Source organism: Macaca fascicularis, chromosome 17, assembly GCF_037993035.2.
Source record: "Macaca fascicularis isolate 582-1 chromosome 17, T2T-MFA8v1.1".
Lineage (NCBI taxonomy): Eukaryota > Metazoa > Chordata > Mammalia > Primates > Cercopithecidae > Macaca > Macaca fascicularis.
In genome coordinates, this window is record NC_088391.1 from 21,988,171 (window position 1) to 22,008,842 (window position 20,672).

General features: G+C 37.4%; 1 protein-coding gene across 8 annotated transcripts in view; it reads right to left on the bottom strand.

Annotated features, from left to right (window-relative positions):
- The window catches only part of EPSTI1 (epithelial stromal interaction 1), a 307,624-nt gene that overhangs the window by 30,398 nt on the left and 256,554 nt on the right, over positions 1-20,672 (bottom strand). For 6 of the 8 annotated variants that reach the window (XR_012426892.1, XR_010582571.2, XR_012426888.1 and 3 more), the window contains one exon: positions 10,430-10,580. The gene's annotated coding sequence lies outside the window, so the exon portion shown is untranslated. Of the gene's footprint in view, positions 1-211; positions 3,077-5,061; positions 5,160-10,429; positions 10,581-20,672 lie in introns of those variants that run through there. The other 2 variants (XR_012426887.1, XR_012426890.1) reach the window with 2 other exon arrangements.

The window sequence follows — 20,672 nt, forward strand, 5'->3', positions numbered from 1 at the left end:
ATGGTGAGTGAATGTAAAGGCCTAGGACATTACTGTACGTGACTGTAGACTCTATAAATACTGTACACTCAGGCTACACTAAACTTATTTTTAAAATTTCTTCAATAATAAATTAATCTTTACCTTACTGTAACTTTCACTTTACAAACTTTTAAATTTTTTTTAACATTTTAACCCTTGTAATAAATGCTTAAAACACAAACACATTATATGGCTGTACAAAAATAATTTATTTCTTCATATCCTTATCCTATAAATTGTTTTGTTGTTAATTTTTTTTTAATGTTAAACTTTTTTGTTAAAAACTAAGGCACTAACACACATATTATCCTAGACTTACACAGGGTACAGATCATCAAAGCATCACTAGATAATAGAAGTTTTTCAGCTTCATTATAAATCTTATGGGACCACCATGATATATGTGGTCCATGACTTTATATTATTACATGACTGTAATAGTATAAAGCAATTATAGCAATATACTGTAATAAAAGTTATGTAAATGTAATCTGTCTCAAAACATTTGATTGTACTGTACTCGCCTATTTTCAGAACATGATTGACTACAGGAAACCAAAGCCAAAGAAAGCAAAACCCTGAAAAATGGGTAACTGTTGCATGATGATCCATATTTCCTTATCCATAAAACTATTAAATATAATCAAAGAGCCCTGAAAGTAAAAACATTTTTGTTGATTTGCCTAAAAATCATGATCATTTATCAGTTTGATAACTCCTGACCTGAACTGACATTAGAAAAGTTAATTATAGTCACAATTTTTTTGTATGAATATTCTTATTTTTGCCCTAGTGATATTAACATGCTTGATTTGGGGATGCTGGCCCAGACTCTCAAAGGATGTTCCATAAGCACCCTATTATTTTTCTAAACTTTGAAAAATTCTAACTTTGAAATATATCTCGTCCCAAGGATTTTGAATAAAGGATTATAGGCATGTCTTTTGTAAATTAATTGTTTTCACATAAAAAATTGTATGTACTCATTATGACTAGTCAAACAATATAGAAAAATTAAAGGAGGCAAGTTAAAAATTATTCCAAATCCTGCCACCCAGAAATAATCACTTCCTACATCTGGTGAACATTATCTGTGTTATTTTTCTATGCATTTATGCAGAGATCAAGATGATTAGGCATAATTTTCTAAAATAAGATCCTATTACGTAATAGAAGAAAACATTTGTTCACCATGAGTGCTATGAGTTTCTAAAATATTTCTCCAAGTTTAAAGGAAGATAATGAAAAACAACATGAGTTTCAAATCATGATGTGAATGTGTATTTGGTTGTGTTTTTCAGTGTTAGGCCATATCAATTGACTTCCCACTATTAATGTGAGAAAATTAATCCCCTTGTACTTATCCTGCCTCTCCTTCTCTTAACTCTCCAGTTTTTACATATACGTTATGTTTTGTCCTCATAATTCCATCTTTTTTATAGAATTTAATAAATAGATTCTATGTTGACTGTCAGGTCTTTTACCATAGCTTTTTCATTTCTGATTTTTATCTATTCTGATTCACTTATGGTTGAAAAGATACTGTCCTCAGATCTCGAGTATTTTTCAAGTGAGGCTCATGGAGAATGCCTTCTCTCATGTTCGAGAATGTCTGGGTGATAGTACTTGTATTCCTGACCCAAAGGACAACTTAGCTATGGACAAAATTTCTTGGGTTTATAACAAAGTTTTGTACACTCTGGACATTAAATATAATTATGAACAAGTTTAAGAGAATGTTATTTTCTAAAATTTTGTAAATACTTTGAGTTTTCCACAGAAATTTTCCATGGGATATTTTCTTTATCCTTGAAATGCACTAACTTTTCAAATATTCAAGACTATTTTAAGAACATTTTGTAATAATGTACTGAACCCATGTACTGTTTGTTCTATTATTATTTTTGGATATGTCACTGTATTAGTCCATTTTCATGCTGCTGATTAAGACATACCTGAGACTGGGGAGAAAAAGAGGTTTAATTGGACTTACAGTTCCACAGGACTGGGGAGGCCTCAGAATCATGGCGGGAGGTGAAAGGCACTTCTTACATGGTGGCAGCAAGAGAAAGTGAGGAAGAAGCAAAGGTGGAAAGCCCTGATAAACCTATCAGATCTCGTGAGACTTATTCACTATCATGAAAACAGAATGGGAAAGATCGGCCCCCATGATCCAATTACCTCCCCCTGGGTCCGTCCCACAACACGTGGGAATTCTGGGAGATACAATTCAAGTTGAGATTTGGGTGAGGACACAGCCAAACCATATCAATCACTTAGACAATGATGAAACTGCTTTGTCTTTAATATTTGTAATCTTATTTTGAATCATTTTTCCTATTTTTATATTATTTTACATGATTTTTTCTTGTTTTCCAATGTACTGCTGTTTTCAGCAATAATTAAATAAATACTTATAATTTAAATGTATATATGTGTCTTACTTATCTTTTACCTGTCTGCATTACTGAAATGTAAATTCTCAAGGGGATTAATTATTGTCTAGTTGTTCTCTGTTGTATTGCTGGTGCCTAAAAAAGCACCTGACACATCGCAGGTGCTCCATGGATATGTCTGATATGAATGAATGATGGTGCTATGTATATAAATGTCATCAACCGTCAGTGTGGCAACAGAGAGTAGTTGGAAAGCACTCCTACATCACATATCATGAAGGGCGAAATAGAAATAGATTTATTTTCAAGGCCCCTTTGAAACTGCCAGTCGGCTGCCATGTTTGCTCATGGATATCCTCCACTCCTCTCGAGGTGAATCTTCCCTACAGGGCTCAATGGGAATATGGATATGGATCAAGGGGCGAGTCCCTTTTTGCCCACAATAGTAAAGGATCTTTTCCTCAAAAAGAAGGGGAGTGGGTATGACAGAGGACTTCTTTCTTTTCTTGATGACAGGCAATTACATTTTCAGAAGGGATTCCCATGCACAGGAGAACTAGGAGCTGTCTTCCCAAAGGAAGTGTAGTCACCCCCAGAATTCAGTCAATCATCTTCAGGTATTGAGAGGACCTATGATAGAAGTACACAGTTTGGCGTGCCTGGATGAGTAAGGGAAAGAAGCTGTTAGTGGTTACATGTAATCTACTTTGGGATATCTCAAGGGCAGGATGAAGAAGAAGAAAACAAGATCAATTAGATAAGCAGAGGGTGAATTAGCCCTTTAATCAAGTACCTAAGCCATGAAGCACAGTTTTTCTAAGAGACACCATTATCCCTAATGGAGTTCTTTAGAACATCTTCAATTTTTCTAATGAAGACAGAAAGCCCCATCTTTAGTAAAGTGCCTCTCTTTGCTCATTTGACCACAAGATTATCTATTTCATTCATTCCCCTAGGGAGCTGATGCTCTCCCATTTTTGTTCCTCATAGAATTATAAAGAGAGGGAATCTGTCCAAATTATTTAATCAAATTATTCTTGATGAGGCCAATATGAGTGCTTCAATATCCACACTTAGTATGCATCCTTCTAATGATGTTCGCTTATCTAAAATTACCCCTTAATTGATAAGATATATGAGCAAAAATGCTATTAGACAAAATGTTGAATAAACTCGAACCATTTAAAATGTTTTCATCCCAACCCTTGAATTTACTTAATCTCCAATAAGCGGTCTAAAAAGGTAGGATTTAATCTTCACTCTAACTACCGTGAAACAGCGAAGGGAAATAGGTTGAAGACGAGGTAGCAGATAAGGAGGGGGGAAATGTTTTTTGTCTTTTGTGTCTTTACTGCACAAAACTGTATGATTTTTATTTGGTCCCTGCATTTCTCCATTTGAGAGAAGCATTGTAATATATTTGGAAATAGTGGTGCTATATATTTCATACAAGTTGGCTAAAATGGTGTTGAAGTCACTGACTAGTAAGAATTACAACTTATTTAAAGCCAGGTTTACAAGGTATAATTTAAATACAGTACATATTGTGCTCAGTTTTGTGAGCTTTGACAGATGCAAATGTTATGTTACCACTACCATTCCAGTAAAGATATAACATATCCATCGCCTTCCAAAATTCTCTCCTGTCTCTTTGAAGTCAAACTTTTCCTCCCACTTTGAGGCCCTGGCAACCATTGATCTGTTTCTTCTCTCTGTAGTATCACCTTTTCCAGAATGTCATACAAATGAAACCATATGCTAGGTAGCCTTTTAAGTCTGGCTTCTTTCATTTACCATAATACATTTAAAATCCCCCATGTTGTTGCATGTATCAGTAGTTGATCTTTTTATTACTGAAGAGTATTTTATTTAATGTATATACCAAAGTTGTTCATTCAGCAATTGATGGACATTTGGTTAGTCGTTTTTTTCATATATATTTCTCTGTATACATATGTTTTCATTCCTCTTACCTCGAAGTGGAACTTCTGGATTGTATGTCATGCGCATGTTTAACTTTGTAAGAAACTGCCAAAATGTTTTTCAAAGTGGGTGTACTATTTTCCATTCCCACCAGCAATGTGTAAGAGTTCCAGCTGCTTTGCATCCTCACTAGTACTTGGTATTGTCATTAAAAAAAAAAAAAAAAAAAAAAATTAGGACCAGGTGTGGTGGCTTATGCCTGTAATCCCAGCATTTTGGGAGGCCAAGGCAGTGAGGATTGCTTGAGGCCAGGTGTTTGAATCCAGCCTGGGGAACAGAGCAAGTCCTTGTCTCTATAAGATAATAATAATTGAGGCTGGGTGCAGTGGCTCATGCCTGTAATCCCAGCACTTTAGAAGGCCGAGGTGGGAGGATCATGAAGTCAAGAGATCAAGACCATCCTGGCCAACATGGTGAAACTCTGTCTCTACTAAAAACACAAAAATTAGCTGGGTGTGGTGGTGCATGCCTGTAGTCCCAGCTACTAGGGAGGCTGAGGCAGGAGAATGGCTTGAACCCAGGAGGTGGAAGTTGCAGTGAGCCAAGATTGCACCACTGCACTCCAGCCTGGCGACAGAGAGAGACTCCAACTCAATAATAATAATAATAATAATAATAATAACAACCGATAATAAAATTAGCTGGTTGTGATGGTACACACTTGTAGTCCCAGCTACTGAAGAGGCTGAGGAGGGAGGATCCGTTGAGCTCAGGAATTTGAGGTTGCAGTGAGCTATGATCACACCACTGCACTCCAGCCTGGGTGACAAAGTGAGACCATATTTTAAAAAATTTTTTTAGCTATCTACTAGGTGTGTAGTTATATCTTATTATGGTTTTAATTTGCATTTTCTTATTGATGAATTATGTTGATCATCTTTTTATGTGATTATGTGCAATCTGTGTATCTTATTTTGTGAGGTGATTATTTAAATCTTTTGCCTATTTTTTTTATTAGATTTTTTCTTATTATTGAATGACAAAAGTTCTTTATAGATTCCAGATACCAGTTTTTCTGGTAACTTTGCAGAGATTAATGGTTCCTCCACCAAAAATCTGGTTCAGATGTTGAGACTGATGTTGCCACACATGCACTAAGAGGGTAGGAAAAGATTTTTACTCACATAATGAGGCTTTCTGGGGACACCAGGGCAGGCTCCCAAGCAGGTCCAAAAATAGCTTAAGAGAGCAAAGAAAGGAGCCTGGTCTGGGGTTCACGGTGTTAGAGAAAGAGCTGAGGTGAGGGTTCCCACACACAGAGATGAGAGTTTGCAGGTTGGACATTCCTGCCAGTGCCAAAGAGGAAGCGCAGGGCCTCTCATCAGCTTCCACAGAGTGACAGAGAGGAGGGCAGAGCGGGGGAGCTCGGCGCTGTCAGCAGCAGACACCAAACATGGAGTCAGGCCCTTTATTATACCAGACTTTCCTCAAACAGGAGAATCACAGTAATCACATTTTTAAAATGTATACATAGTTGTGCTTTTGTCGCCCAGGCTGGAGTGCAATGGCATGATCTTGGCTCACTGCAACCTTCACCTCCTGGGTTCAAGTGATTCTCCTGTCCCAGCCTCCCAAGTAGCTGGGATTACAGGTGCCCCCCACCATGCCCGGCTAATTTTTGTATGTTTAGTAGAGATAGGGTTTCCCCATGTTGGCCAGGCTGGTCTCAAACTCCTGACTTTAGGTGATACGCTCATCTCAGCCTCCCAAAGTGCTGGGATTACAGGCGTGAGCCACTGCGCCTGGCCCGACATTTTTAACATCAAAAGAAACATGGCCGGGCGTGGTGGCTCAAGCCTGTAATCCCAGCACTTTGGGAGGCTGAGACGGGCGGATCCCGAGGTCAGGAGATCAAGACCATCCTGGCTAACATGGTGAAGCCCTGTCTCTATTAAAAATACAAAAATCTAGCCGGGCGAGGTGGCGGGCGCCTGTAGTCCCAGCTACTCGGGAGGCTGAGGCGGGAGAATGGCGTAAACCCGGGAGGCGGAGCTTGCAGTGAGCTGAGATCCGGCCGCTGCACTCCAGCCTGGGCAACAGAGCCAGACTCCGTCTCAAAAAAAATAAATAAAATAAAATAAAAAATAAAATAAAATAAAGAAACATTCAATAACATTTACTGTAGATGGTTTATCAAGTATATAGATTATGTCTGTATATATATACTTTAACATCTTTTAAATATACTTCATCTTTAAAAAAAGATTATCTAAACATATATTATTTGAATCTCTTCTAAGAGAAATGTCCATTCTAAATGGATTGGATTCAGATCTTTTGAAGAAAGGGCTGTGAATATTAGCAATAAAACATGAGTAATTAAGAGAACTGTGAAATCTCTTTTCCTTGTGAGAACAAGGCTCAATCTAATGGACTACTGTAATACCAACACCACTCATGCCCAGATGGGTGGCTCTGTCTCTAGTTCTGCTTTCTGTGGAAGGTTTGGGGTCTGATTGGTTATATGGCTGACTATAAAGCAGTGGGTCATATGGGGAAAGTTCCCTCAGGATGGTCATAATTCAGTTGTAAAAGTCTCACACATACTCCCTTTAATTGACCAAAAAAATGAGTTAAGCACCTACTATGTGCCAGCCATATGCTAGAATCTGGAGAATTAAAGTTAAGCAAGATAGAGTTTGGGTTGTCCAGCAATTTGATGTTTATTGAATGTGAGAAACATGAAAAAATACCAGAATCAAATCATTATTGAAATGCCTTGAGACTTAATTTGAAAGGACTATAAATAAAAGAGTGGGCTGCCTGGCCAATCATTCTTACAACTTCATTCCAAAATGAGCAATTTTAATTGGGAAATGCAATGGAATATATTTGGACCTCTTTCTCAGAACTATGCAAGCTGGCCTGGCATTTGGGAACCTTGCTTGTAACAGACATCACTAACCAGTATAATGAAGCATATTCCATACGCTGATGAAATTCAATGTTTGAAACAGATAAAATGTGTTTTTATATCTCACTAGGTTACTAAATTACAAAAGTAATATTTTTGTCAAATGTTTTCTTATGTTTGTGCCTAAATTCCTTTTTTTCCCGGGTGATGTGAAGGTAGCCATTTTAGGATCAATGCCATATAGGGAATGTAGGAGAGAGGAAGAGAGGAAACTAGTAGCTTTATTATTTATTAGTTGGGAGTCACGGCTGGATCCAGACATGCAGGTACTCTGAGCAAATTAGTAGTTAGGAATATCAAGAATGCTAATAACATGTCATTCATCAAACTGATTCTTTTTTAAAAATATGATGTTTAGGATGGAGAAGTAGCAGAGTAGTACTGCTGGTGACCATGATTGGCATCTTCTCAATGGTTTTCAAAGCATGTTCTCCACACTGACAACTTCATTCTCATCTGAGAAGTCCTTAGAAATTCAGATTCCTGGGCCTCATCCCAGAGCTGCTGAGTCAAAAACTCTGGGAGGGAGGCCCAGTACTATGTGTTAACAAACCCTCTGGGAGATGCTGATGTGTAGGGAAGTTTCAAAAGTATTCATCTGCAACAATTCAGCTTCAGCCACAAAATCACATTTGCCATTCAGAAAACCCAAAGTCTTACCCTACAAAGTCCATCTACCTACAAATCTTAGAAGATGACATAGCGAGCATTTATTGTTACTCAAGCCTGTGCTTTGGGGACCCCACACTTTATCCCTACCCTTGCCTCTGCTACCACCACTACCATTAACTCTCCCTGAAAGGAATTTTGTTAAATACACAATCTTTTTATTCTGTTGCATTTCCAGTGATATTTTAATGCCCATGAGGTATTTGTATCCTGATCCTGCTGGCCCTTTCTGGTTCTATGTGACAAAGTGGCAACTCTACTGGGCGGTTTGGAAATCTTCTAGAATGGTAGTGGGGAGGACAGGGAGGAAGGTTTTTCTACTTACACATCTATTGGTTGGTTTGTTCACCACTATTTTCCTAAAAGTAGTTGTAAATTTTGTAATGGAGTTACTGCTGTTTGGGGAAAACTGGAGACTTAGATCATAGATGTGATATGGTTAAAGGGTGAAGTTTTATGTTGATAATGTTTTCATTTTAGTTTATGCCAAAATAAAGATTTTAATAAATAAATAATAAAGTAATAATTAAATAAGTAAAATAAATGCTTGACAGATTACATATTATACACTTGGAAGAAGGAGGAGGAGAAAGAAGATGAGCAAAAAGGAGAGAAATAAAAGGAGAATACACATATAATGCTTTGGTTGGGCCAGGTACTATGCTGAATACTTTACATCTATTGTCTCCTGTAATCCTCAAGACAAATTTCTAGGGCAAGGCTTATTATTCTCCCTATTTTACAGAGGAGAAAGTTGAGGTATTGAGAGATTAACAGATATGAAAAGGGTTCCATGGTCACATAACTATGTAGCACTGAGGTGTGTGGTAGAGTAATGGGTGAGCTATAAGACTGGAATGATTAGTTGGGATTAGGTTGTAAGGAGAATCAACAGCTATGTAAGGAGTCTCTAGTTCAAATTATGAGAATGGTACAGTAGAGAGACACCTTGGAGATACTTTGAAGATAAAATTGATCTGACTTAACAATCAGATGGTAAAAATTGGGGGGAGTCTTTAGCTAGGGCAACTGAGTCTGATGGTGTCACTCAAGGAACAAAGGAGGAACGAGTTTAAGGGCAGAAGGAGCCAATGTGTTTAGTTCAATTATATCAAGTTTTGGGTGCCTGTGGAACGTGTCCAGGTAGAAACGTCCAGTTGGAAATATAGCTGAGGCTCAGAAGCCAGATTAAGTCAGGAAGTATAGACTTAGCATCCATCAGCAGATTGATTAACAAGTTTGGTCCACTGCAATCATGGAAGTGGTGCTATCACCCAGGAAGAAAATGTAGAACAGGAAGGGAAATGTACCTTGTGGAAATTGACTAAATGAGAAAGACAAAGCCATGAAAATGAGTATAAAATATGGCTAGAAGGTAGTAAGAGAATGAAAAGATGATAAAACTGAATGTCAAGTGAGGTGATAATTTCCAGCCCCCAGCATACCTATGACTGTGCTGGGTTCATGAAACCTTGAGTGAGCAGGCAATGGAAGTGACACTGAAGTCCAGGCATCCATCTGTCACCAAAAACCTCCTGCCTAATTGTGTAAATATTCTGAGGTCCTTTTAATACCTAGCTTGTTACTCTTCATCAGCAAGGTGCTGACCAAAGTAATATTGTAGAACTACAAAATAATAATTATTAACATATTCATCCTAAGTGAGTTAACAGATAGCTAATCCAAAATAATTTTGTAATGAGAAATCTGAATTATGCAACCCTTATATTCTATTCTGTTATATCGTGCAGTGACAAAAAATGGTGGTTAATGGAAAATTGTCAAGTGAGACTTGCTGGAGAGGGCTGCTTTGGTGGACAAGAAAGCAAGAAATATCTTTGCTTTTGCAAACAGACACCACTAGAAGATGTAAAGAATTTTTAGATACAGATTAAAGAGCCTCTTTGCAATCTCGTTTACAGGTTTTTTTTTACTTAGGAAATTATTTTCCAAGGATAATTCAAAGGCTTCAGCCTCATTTTAAAAAACGATAATTTTTGTTGGTTAGCCCAGATTGATGAAGTCATATGAAATTTTCTGCTTCATTGTGCCTGTATGACATTTTTCCTACTCATTCCTTTTTTTCCTTCTTCCACAGCCTCCTCAATTCCTTCTTGCCACCCCTTCAGATTTAGACAGACCATCTCTTCAATTCTGATGGCAACATTTCACACTAAATAACTATATACCCTAGCGTTGCCTCTCACACGTCCGGGTGATTGGCAGATGCTTGTTTAGAGGATTGGAAACAGCTAAAAGTGACATTCAAGGATTCAAAAACAGCTTGGTTGGGAAATAAATCTTTGCCTGGGAAAAATGTCTCTCTTTGCCAGACAATAGCCTTATAATTTATCATTTATTGGAAAAGAAGGATGCATTTTCAGAATTGCATCAGACTAAAACTGATTACGGATATTAAGCAATGTCTCTATGAGCCATTACTCACCGCGTATGTGAAAGCTGAGTGCCTCTGGAAGGCGGGCGCTGATGAGTCACTGAGTGTGCTATTGCACCATCGTAATTGTTAGCATCATAAACAACGGTATATGACAGGGTAGAGCAGATTAAAGAGAATGAAGTGTCTTGTGCAGTTCCCTCTGGAAAGAAGAAACAAGACGTTATTTCACTGTGACGTTAACTATTGATTCAGGTTTTTTGTTTGTTTGTAGCTCCTAATGGTTATGAGAGCTCAGAAGCAGTATTCATGGCTTATTCATTTCAAAAGCCACCATAAGTGATGGTTTAAGCTGTTCCAACTTTGTGCTGTTGTTTTTGAAATAAAAGGAAGGCTTTTTCTTTTCAGCGTTAGAAAAAGGGAAGACATTCAAGAGAGCTGAACCAAGTGCTAAGTGTTCAGGACCCCGAAGACCTTAGATTTGGCTAAAAATTATACCAAGAAGCAAGTGTTGTTATAATCAGAGGGACAGGGTAACGCTGAGCTGTGAACTCACAGAGCATTCATCCATTCCCTTCTGACATTTGTCATTTTTTATCTATGTTGTATTTATTTCAGATCATGTTTTAGCTACATATTGTGACTAAAATATCTCAAAACAGAGATTGTGTATACTATTTCTCAAAACAGAGATTGTGTGTAGTATAGAAATACCATAAATATCTCAAAACAGAGATTATGTCTTAAAAAGTTTTGCTCTCTCCTCAGAACCTAGCTCATTTAGTAACTTGTTATTGCTGAATAAAAACTAATTTATTGATAAATGAATGTCATGAGTCACTGTATTTATTACAGCTCATCTCCCCATTTCCTTAATTCTGTGAAGACACAAAAGCTAGATTAACCAGTGCTGCAGAAGAGTAAACTAGGATGGTTCTCGAAATGGTCATGTGTAATTGTTTATATTTCTTTCCACCAGTCTTTAACTTATATTATTTTAAAAAGTGCTGATACTTAATAACAAACATATCATTTGGAAAGAGTTTTACTTTAGATGAAAAAAGTACACCTTCTGGAGAAAATATTTTAATGTCATGCCTTTCAGGCACCCACACCTTCCTCTTCAGAATATGAGGCAGTAATTATGACTACATAATTCCCTCTGGGGAAGCTAATTAAATGTGGATATTTGCTAAGGAAAAATAGAGAGCCTGTGAGTATAAACTCTGCAAATGCAATATATAAAGGATCACAAATTCACATTAGTGCATTCTGTTAGACAAATCTTTCTGCAAACAGCAAGGCTAGCCCTGGAAAAAAACTGTGGAACAGCCAGAGGACAGCTTGAATATCCCCTGAAATCTTCTTTCTGGACACCTGCCCGCTACACCATGATCATCTCTGGTTATACTTTCCTTATGTTCTTTCTTATCTTTTCCATATTGAAAACCTGCTGTATTATTGTATAGTATTAACTAGTATGACAGTGACTTTCAGTAACAATGGTTAAACAATCAGAAGTTTATTTCTGGTCCAAAAGCCAAAACTGGAGCTGCAGCTCTGCTCTGTGAAGCTGTCAGGGGCCCAGGCTCCTTCTACCTTGTTGCTCTGATATCCCTAGAGTGTTCTCATTATTGGTCTGTTGGTCTCATCAAAATGGCTCCCTACCCTATTGGCATTCCAGCTAGTGGGAAGGATGAAAAAGAGTTAGCAGAGGGAACTCTCCTTTTCTTTAAGAGCAGGACTTGCAAGCTTCACACATCACTGACTTTCTTACTCCATTGGCTAGTCACACGGTTTTCCTTAATAGAAATGTCCTTTTAAATATGGATCTACGCTCACAAAACTGTAAGGGAAATTCCTCATGGACAAATTGAAAAAACAAACTGTGCAACCAGAGGGGTAAACAAAAGCAAAACTGTAACAGCACTGGAGGCATTAGAGGATCTCGCTGTCAAGGTACTTAAGAGCTACGTGAAGGGCAGGAGACAAGACCTAGGCCCATGCAATGTGAGTAGCTGGGAGTGACACTCCACATCCAGCTGGGAACCTGAAAGGGCTATAATCTTGATGAAGGCATGTACTAGAAAATGATCCACCTAGGCTTTAGATTGCGGGGGAGGCTTCATTGGAAATTAGTAATAAAGGCTTTCCCTCAGACAGACCTGGGATTCAAATTCATATTACCTCCAAGATCCCAAGCCAAAATACCTAGTTCAAGGGGTGCTGGGTTGATAGGACCTTGTAACCACTTTAACCCTTTCTGGAGAGACCCACCCTCCATGCAGACTTCACAAAATCTTCATAGATAAATTAAATGATTATCAACCAAATACTTACCATATTACATTTTCATTCAGACATGAGTGCAAAATAAAGACATTTTTAAACAAAAAAGTACAAGTTACTTCCCATAGACTTTTACTAAAGGGACATCTAACAGACATATTTCAAGGAAAAGAAAATCATTCCACCTCCCCGCTACACACAAAAGCAGATGTAAGAAAAAATGTTGAGAAAATAAACAGGTCAACATGTAGGTAAGTCAAGAAATGCTGACTATATAAAGCATAAATAATATTATCCAGTTTGTTGTACAAAGGTACAAAAAGTACAAAATTACAAGGTAGAACAAAAACACTACACAAAAATAATATGCAAGACATGGAAAAAGATGATTTGATTTAAAATGTCCCAATTCCATGTATTGTTCTAGAAGAGGGTAGACAAATGCTTAACTTGAAACTCTTAATAAGTAAAATATACACATTAAATTTTAAAATTATTCCATTAAGAAAATAGACCTATATTGCATAACTTGTGACCAGTATAAAGAAGCATAACAAAATCCTAATCAGTCCGAAAGAGGGAACAAAGGAAGAAAAAGTAAAGAAGAAGAAAATGGAGGAGCACAGACAATTCAGAGTACATAGCACAAGATAAAATGGTAGAAATTGGTTAAACATTCAGTAGCATACTAACCTCGCCAGTTACACAACAGAGATTATCCGTTTATAGTTTCAAAAATCCGTATGTAGACCAGCACTAGACAAACACCTTAATAAGACACACAATGCTTGGATATAAACCAGCAACTAAACAGACAAAAAATTAGTAGAAATATGTTTAAAAAATATTTGACCTAATACATCACATATTGGAATTTGAAATCTATAAATTAGTCATAAACATTCTTTCAGAACATATATATGGAAAAATTCAAAATATTATCTTTATACTAGGTCATAAAGCAATTCTTATCAAATTGCAAGAATTACAATCATGATCATGATGATTTTTAATTAGATTTTAAAAATCCAGAGCAATGACAAAAACTTAAAACTTTATAATTTGGAAATTCTAAAACTTGCTACTGGGAGACAATTCTTTATGGGTCTCTTTTGTTTCTTTGTGTCTGGAGAGCATAGGCACTGACTGTCTTTCTGGAATATCTTTTCATGGATATTTGCATAGTGAACAGCCTTGGAAAACATAGCGTCTCCCTCCAGAGCAAAGACCAAGTTGTTTATATTATGGCACAACAAAGTAAGGAAAATATCTTTCTTTGAGGCAAAGATTCAGTGACCCAATACAAAAAAATTGGTTTTTTTAAGCTCAGGATTCCACGGCTGTAGTGTAACCCACTGCATGTGAAGGCATCACCTGGCTCTTTTTGTGTTGGCCTAAGAGAATTGGGGTCCAGGGAACTGGCTCAAATGCAGATATTCTGGATACAATTATTGCTATGAATAATAAGCCCTCCTTTGTCTCTGACCCAGACGTCTCATGGCTTTTGCCAGCATCTAGCATTCTGGCAGACTAGCTCATAAGCTTGGAAGTAGGATGAAATCTCAGACCCTTCACTGTTCTTGACCTATGCTTTTAAATAACAATGTGTATTAGGAAATGAAATTTAAAAATACTTATATCTAAATGATAGCAAAATCTTCCAGGAGGAAGCAAAAGTAATGTTTAAAGGAATACATACAGACAATGATGGTAGCGGAAAAGGAAAAGCAGAAACTAAATGAGCTAGGTGCTCATATCAAGAAGTTACATTATAAAAGAATAAAACCAAAGAAAATACAATAAAAATTATTTTCTAATAAGAGCAGAAATGATTTAAAGCAGAAAACAAATGGAGAAGATCAGTAAAACAAAAACAGTTCTCTGGAAAGATTAATATAATAGCCACATTTCTGATAAGACTGATCAAGAAAAATCAGAGACATCACAAATAGAAAGTGTAACTATTAGAAATGGAAAAGGGGACACACTGTGCTGATATAAATCAAAGCAATGAGTCTTTGATGCTGGAATTTTAAGAACTGGTGATAGACTCCTTGGATCATAGAGAGAAGATTTCTTTCTGGCTGGAAGTTTTTGCTTTCTGTCTCAATTCATAGCCAATGAATGATTGCCTATTCACAAGCCAAATGTCATTATGCCAAGTGACTAAAGCTGAGGACTGTGTAAGATTAATTCTACAAAAAAACTTTATAAAAGGCAAGCTGGATCTTAATAAAGAATTAGCAAACATGAAACTAAATATAAAACACAGTGCCATAAAAAGACATTACTTCCAACATCTTTCATCATCCTAGCCATTATTCAAGATCCTTTTCAAAGGCCATCTACTTCATCCTGCTGTCTTTGATTCTTTTCTATTAGATATAATATTTTCCTTCTGTGACCATCTATAGCATTTCATGCTTGGTTTATGAGTCTAAAGCAATATTTTCACCTTCATGCTTACAATATTCTAAGCTTTCTACAAGGATGGACTGGGTCTTATTTATCTAAGTAATTCTGGTAAATAATAGTAATCGTAATAGCAAATAAACTACCAACAGCTGAGCGTGGTCAAAACTTCACTTGATAGGTGGTCAAGAAGTACAATGGAATTGAGTCACTAAAACTAAACAGCACTAGCTCTTTTATAGGAACTCTGGGATCCTGGAAGTGAACAAGTGTTAGAGCAGGAGGAGTCTCTAAAGTATACTTTATTCTACTGTCTGAACAATGCAGAGGATTACATTGATACTATCTCTGATGTCAGAACCCTTTTTGGGAATTTACCATGATGGGAACAGATAGAGCCATTTTAAGGTTGGTCAGCACATCCCATCTGAGGATGTTCCTACTCATGTTGGAATATCATCATCTATCCTCAAGTCATAATTCTGCTTTAAAAAAAAAAACTACTCAAATGTCACTTCCTCTAAAATGCCTTCCACATCCAGATCTGGTTTAGATGTCCTGTCATGTGCTTCTATAAGAAATTTAATAGCTACTTACCACATTGTATTGTAATTGCATTACATTGTAATTTACTTGTCTGGCTATGCCAGTAGATGATAAGCTCTTGGGGTGCCTACATTATATATCATTCTCTTTGTATTTCCAGCACACAGCACTGTAGCTGGACAAAATAACCATTCATAAAAAGTTCCTTGAATTGTAGAATGAATGATTTGGAAGTCTGCTGTGCTGAAAAGTTTTGGATTTATTCTTCGTGGGAATGTGGTTTCAGAAACTTCTAATCTAAACTGCTTCTGTTTGTCTCTAAGAGTTTGATTCGTATGATGTGTCCTCTAAGGTTCTGATGTAGGCAAGGACGGTTTCTGATAATATAGATTTTCTGTTTTGCTGTTGTGAAATGAGCGGTGTATGGGTGTTTTCACATACTGTAGTCCTGTGCAATGTCCTCATCTTCAATTTGTTCCCTGGGTACTACATTCTAGGGTTTCTAGTGCCTCAAAACAGGTCTCCAGTCTGTGAAGAAGGGTTGGTGTATTAGCTTCCTGTGGCTTCTGCATCAAATGACCACAAACAGAGTGGCTTAAAGCAACAGACATGTATTCTCTCACAGTTCTGGAGGCTAGAAGTCCAAAATCAAGATGTTAGCAGGGTCATACTCTCCAGAGGCTCTAGGGGACAGTCCTTCCTTTTCTCATCCAGCTTCTGGTGACTGTCAGCATTTCTTGGCTTGTGGCAGCATCACTCTGATCTCTGACTTTGTCTTCACACGGCCTTCTCTTCTCTCGGTGTTTTCCTTCTTCTCTTGGTGCCTTCCTTCTTCTCTTATAAGGACACATCTCATTGGCTTTAAGGCCCCCTTGGATAATGTAGGAAGATCTCATCTAGAGATGATTAACTTAATTATGTCTGCAAAGACCACTGTTTCCAAATAAGGTACGGTTTAAAAGCTTGGGATTTTAGATAATGTGCATATCTTTTGGGGGAGCCGCCATTTAACCCATTGCAATTGATAACTATAGGTCTGATTTCCAAATAGCATTGTCTACCTGCCTGGCAGCGCAGAAGTGCTGAATACTATTGAATATCTTTTTATAAACTCATGATATAAGCAGTATTTTATCTAACTTTCATCTTCCTAGTATCTTCTAGTGATCTTTAAAAAATTATTTTTGGTTATTAAGACTTGAACAATATAATTTGATTCTAAATTCCTGGGGGAAATGGTAATTTGGGGGGACATAAGTCATATTTCTATTTTTAAACAATTATTTTAGAATTCTGGTATTCAACACAATTACTTTTCATTGTATTGACCCAAGAGCCTACAAATAAATAGTGAGGTGATTTCCTTTTGCAAAGTCAGATATTGTGCTCTGAGTGCTTTGAGAAATCACCTGATTTTGATGAAATAATTTAATTTAAATGTTGTCATCAGGAATGAAGAATTTTCTCCATTTTTAAATAAGGAAATTGATGCCTTGGACATAATGTTTTACTCCCATAAGAGAACAATACGTATTGTTAGGTAGAATTTTTTTCCCCCCCAGCAAAGAAATTGCTACTGTACATTTTTAGAAACCAGGTCAATTTTTTTTTCAACTTCAATGTTAAAGGACTGTGTAGGGAAAACAAAATTAGAGTCATGAGTAATCTATGGCTCAAGGAACACAACAGGCTAAAGTATAGATTCAATAAGATGTGACCTTCACTTTTAAAAATATATATACGCTTTCCTAATTTAGAAGTCAAAGATGAGTTTGGGGAAAATTTTTTAAATGTAAAAAGCTATACAACTTGACTGGGCCAGGTGGCTCACTTCCATAATCCCAGCACTTTGGGAGGCCGAAGCAGGCGGATTGCTTGAGGTCAGGAGTTTGAGACCAGCCTGGCCAACATGGTCAAACTCCATCTCTATTACAAAAAAATACAAAAATTAGCTGGGTGTGTGGCGTGGGCCTGTAGTCCCACCTACTCAGGAGGCTGAGACAAGAGCATCGCTCGAACTGGGGAGGCAGAGGTTGCAGTGGGCTGAGATTGCGCTACTATACTCCAGACTGGGCAACAGAGTGAGACTGTCTCAAAAAAAAAAGCTATACAACTTAATGTAACATATAAAATGAGATTTGATTCTAGTGATTTGTATACGTCCCATTTCATATAGGTACATTTCTGATCAATTTTTATTAACAGATCCATTTTTTATTGAAACTGGTAACCTTAGTGAATGTGAGTATAGGTATGAAGAAATGCTTGAAAACATGTGTCTGAGATGAATTTAGAGCTTGGCCTTGATAGTGTGTACATAATGGCCCTAGTCTGTGGCTATATCATGCCCATCTTAAAGGGCTACTGCAGATTGTTGGCAACCTAATTAATTGCTGGTTGAATTGAATACTTGCTTCATCATGCAGCACATTACAAAAGTGATAACTATTTGCCTTTTCCCTGGAATGCCAACATTTTTTATTGCAGGGAGTCAACCATTTTTCCTCTTTCAGGGGTTAGTTCATATTTAGGTGAAAAATCACATTCAGAATTATCACATAAGATTGCCTTGGCCTCGTCTCTATCTTCATCAGAATCTTGAAGTAATACAATTTGGGATAGAAGAATATTCTAGAGGACATTCTTACCTGTAGATCTCACCGGTCTCTTCTGAGATGTCCAAGTAATGTACCCACCCCAGCCTCTCTTCTGAGTGTCTCCTTTGATATGGGTCACCATGTTTTATTCTATGTCCTTGCTACTTTAGCCTCAGCAGACTAGACCAGGGATAGGTCTCTACCACCTGTGAGCTGGCTGAGGGAGACCCTCCAGGTGCCTGGCACAACAGCTTTGCACGACAACTTGCCATATGCATGAGAACTAGCAGGCTTGGGCAGGGTCTCTTGGTGGGAGGTTGAATGAAAGACCTATGAAGTCAGCAGGGTGCAGAGTGACTCAGGCTTGGAGAGACAAAACATGAAGACAGTGTGCAGAAGCTGCGAAGCACCAGAGCCCTGAAAAGCAGAAAGTATGAAGAGTAGGAAGCATAAGAGTAGAAGGGGAAGAGAAGAAGAAAGTTGCTATAAAAGTAGCAAACAGAAGCAGTTAATAAAAAGCAGATGGAGGAACTGAAAAATAAGCTTGGCCCAGAAAAAAAAAAAATCTGTTTATGCCTTTAAGCTATTGTCAAACTATCAGAGCTGGTGCTGTAGGCGGCATGCAATGAACAGTATCACAATTCTCTGTGACCCCTAGCTCTGTGCTTTGGAGACAGCAACCAGTTTTTCATACTTTTCTTTGTATTCCCTTAACTAAAGTAACCTGCACCCGTTTCTGTTTTTTGCATCTGAAAGAGCCTAACAAACACGGTATCCTCAAGATGAAGCAAAGAACTGAGAAAAAATGAAAATTAAAATATAAAATCATAATTTTGACACTGAAACATAATCATTTATGGTATTTTCATTCAAAGCACTGTATGGCAGGCAATGTGCTTTGATGTTTCACATAAGGGCAAAGGACATACTCTGGAAAAGGCAGCCGTAAAAGCCAGAAAACTTATTTTAATTCTGGGTTTGAGTCACAAGTGGCTACTTCTGGAGCTGGAGTACCCAGAAGGTAATTAGATTGTCTGTCCAGGTACCTTCCAGACGAACAGGATTGCTACCTTTAGAAGTAAAAGCAACAGAAGAGGGTTGTCCCCAGAACCTTACTTTATTTCCTAAGGGAAGACCTTTACTTGCTGTATTATAAAATTAATATTACTTTGTCCCTGCTGGGTAGTCAAGAGCAATTTGTGGGTGATTGTCAGTCTGATGTCTCAGGATCAGCATTTCTTATTACCTCAGATGTGATGGAGAAGAAGAAGCGTTGTGTTGCTTTCCTAGTACACTAAGGGTTCCTCTCTTGTGACTCCAGCCTCTGATAGTGCCAATATCTGAACAATGTAAATTCACATTTTGTGTTTCCCTTTATATTTTTGTTTTCTTTTAATCAGGCTCATTTCTTTGCAGGCAAAAAACATGGCTTCATGGTCTTGCTTAGTTGAGTTTTCCTTAGCAGTTGAAAGAAATTATTTGAATTTACTAACTAAATTTGGAACAAATTGCATTTCTGTGGCAATAAATGGGTTATCTATCCCTAGTGGGGTGGAATATCTTCTTCATTAAGAATTATCCCATTTTTTGGTATGCCTTATTGCATTTTAGGGGTAAAACAACTGTACTGTTTTCTGTGGTGAGCTTAGAGCAGGCAAGTATTGATCCCTGGAACTTGTCATAAAAACCAAGGCTAGAGAAAGCGAACAATCACAATTATTTATTCACAATTTAATAATTTTCAATGACAGTTTCTGATAAAGGCCTAAGATTTGAAATGAGAAGACATGGGCTGAACTTCTAGCTCTATTATTTCCTGGAAATGTGGCCTTGTGCAGTCCCGGAACAGCTCAGCTCCCCTGTAGGGACTTGGCAATAGCTACCTTATCTCCCAGGGAGGCTAGCTGTGAAGCTCCAAGGACAGAACCTTATGGAAAGTGCTGTGCAAATGAAAATCCCTCTCTAAAAGCAAGGTGTTAGGATGGTGAATGCTGTGACAAGAAGGCAGGCTTCAGTTCTTTGTTCGGAGTAATAATTATTGTGGATGAGGCTGGTGGGGGCGAGGGATGTAGACATAATGAGAGGTGTTCAGAAAGAAACGCTCAAAATACCCAAGACACAAGTATCAGCTCCTTCAGAACTCTACATTTACATAAATGTTTCTCTTCATGAAGTTTCCAAATTGAATTTGGGGCGACCACTCAGCTTTGTTCATTCTATTCACACCTCTACAGTATTGCCAGAAATGAGCTCAATTTCACAAAATGAAATAATAGCAATTTAGCCTAAGACTTGAAGACAATGTCAAGATGACAAATAAGATTCATTTTCCACTGCTTTTTTCTGTTTTTCACTCATTTATTTGAATAATTCACGTACTTTACATTTTGAAAGAAATAATTATAGTAATCAGAATCTGGCTTTTTATGAGCTATAAATTTTGAGAAGCT